This window comes from Musa acuminata, unplaced genomic scaffold (assembly GCF_036884655.1).
Source record: "Musa acuminata AAA Group cultivar baxijiao unplaced genomic scaffold, Cavendish_Baxijiao_AAA HiC_scaffold_627, whole genome shotgun sequence".
Taxonomy (NCBI): domain Eukaryota; kingdom Viridiplantae; phylum Streptophyta; class Magnoliopsida; order Zingiberales; family Musaceae; genus Musa; species Musa acuminata.
In genome coordinates, this window is record NW_027020866.1 from 32,501 (window position 1) to 35,000 (window position 2,500).

Below are 2,500 nucleotides of genomic sequence, written 5' to 3' on the forward strand. Positions count from 1 at the left end.
TCCCTGCTATACGAAAGCCCCATCCAGCCCTGTGCCACCCGGGGGGTTCCAGGGTGCTGAGATGGCTGACGTTTTGCTCCGCTCTCGACGGTCACCGCGCAATGCAAGAACAGGCCAAAAACTGGCCAAAACGGCCCAAAAACGGGCCAAAACTGGCCATTTTTGGCTGCACGAGCGAGCGGCGAGCGGCGGACAGCGAGCGAAGCGAGAGGCAGCACCGTCCCTGCTATACGAAAGCCCCATCCAGCCCTGTGCCACCCGGGGGGTTCCAGGGTGCTGAGATGGCTGACGTTTTGCTCCGCTCTCGACGGTCACCGCGCAATGCAAGAACAGGCCAAAAACTGGCCAAAACGGCCCAAAAACGGGCCAAAACTGGCCATTTTTGGCTGCACGAGCGAGCGGCGAGCGGCGGACAGCGAGCGAAGCGAGAGGCAGCACCGTCCCTGCTATACGAAAGCCCCATCCAGCCCTGTGCCACCCGGGGGGTTCCAGGGTGCTGAGATGGCTGACGTTTTGCTCCGCTCTCGACGGTCACCGCGCAATGCAAGAACAGGCCAAAAACTGGCCAAAACGGCCCAAAAACGGGCCAAAACTGGCCATTTTTGGCTGCACGAGCGAGCGGCGAGCGGCGGACAGCGAGCGAAGCGAGAGGCAGCACCGTCCCTGCTATACGAAAGCCCCATCCAGCCCTGTGCCACCCGGGGGGTTCCAGGGTGCTGAGATGGCTGACGTTTTGCTCCGCTCTCGACGGTCACCGCGCAATGCAAGAACAGGCCAAAAACTGGCCAAAACGGCCCAAAAACGGGCCAAAACTGGCCATTTTTGGCTGCACGAGCGAGCGGCGAGCGGCGGACAGCGAGCGAAGCGAGAGGCAGCACCGTCCCTGCTATATACGAAAGCCCCATCCAGCCCTGTGCCACCCGGGGGGTTCCAGGGTGCTGAGATGGCTGACGTTTTGCTCCGCTCTCGACGGTCACCGCGCAATGCAAGAACAGGCCAAAAACTGGCCAAAACGGCCCAAAAACGGGCCAAAACTGGCCATTTTTGGCTGCACGAGCGAGCGGCGAGCGGCGGACAGCGAGCGAAGCGAGAGGCAGCACCGTCCCTGCTATACGAAAGCCCCATCCAGCCCTGTGCCACCCGGGGGGTTCCAGGGTGCTGAGATGGCTGACGTTTTGCTCCGCTCTCGACGGTCACCGCGCAATGCAAGAACAGGCCAAAAACTGGCCAAAACGGCCCAAAAACGGGCCAAAACTGGCCATTTTTGGCTGCACGAGCGAGCGGCGAGCGGCGGACAGCGAGCGAAGCGAGAGGCAGCACCGTCCCTGCTATACGAAAGCCCCATCCAGCCCTGTGCCACCCGGGGGGTTCCAGGGTGCTGAGATGGCTGACGTTTTGCTCCGCTCTCGACGGTCACCGCGCAATGCAAGAACAGGCCAAAAACTGGCCAAAACGGCCCAAAAACGGGCCAAAACTGGCCATTTTTGGCTGCACGAGCGAGCGGCGAGCGGCGGACAGCGAGCGAAGCGAGAGGCAGCACCGTCCCTGCTATACGAAAGCCCCATCCAGCCCTGTGCCACCCGGGGGGTTCCAGGGTGCTGAGATGGCTGACGTTTTGCTCCGCTCTCGACGGTCACCGCGCAATGCAAGAACAGGCCAAAAACTGGCCAAAACGGCCCAAAAACGGGCCAAAACTGGCCATTTTTGGCTGCACGAGCGAGCGGCGAGCGGCGGACAGCGAGCGAAGCGAGAGGCAGCACCGTCCCTGCTATACGAAAGCCCCATCCAGCCCTGTGCCACCCGGGGGGTTCCAGGGTGCTGAGATGGCTGACGTTTTGCTCCGCTCTCGACGGTCACCGCGCAATGCAAGAACAGGCCAAAAACTGGCCAAAACGGCCCAAAAACGGGCCAAAACTGGCCATTTTTGGCTGCGCGAGCGAGCGGCGAGCGGCGGACAGCGAGCGAAGCGAGAGGCAGCACCGTCCCTGCTATATACGAAAGCCCCATCCAGCCCTGTGCCACCCGGGGGGTTCCAGGGTGCTGAGATGGCTGACGTTTTGCTCCGCTCACGACGGTCACCGCACCACGCAAGAACGGACCATAAACAGGCCAAAACAGCCCAAAAACGGGCCAAAACTGGTCATTTTTGGCTGCGCGAGCGAGCGGCGAGCGGCGAACAGCGAGCGAAGCGTGAGGCAGCACCGTCCCTGCTATACGAAAGCCCCATCCAGCCCTGTGCCACCCGGGGGGTTCCAGGGTGCTGAGATGGCTGACGTTTTGCTCCGCTCACGACGGTCACCGCGCCATGCAAGAACGGACCAAAAACAGGCCAAAACAGCCCAAAAACGGGCCAAAACTGGCCATTTTTGGCTGAGCGAGCGAGCGGTGAGCGGCGAACAGCGAGCGAAGCGAGAGGCAGCACCGTCCCTGCTATACGAAAGCCCCATCCAGCCCTGTGCCACCCGGGGGGTTCCAGGGTGCTGAGATGGCTGACGTTTTG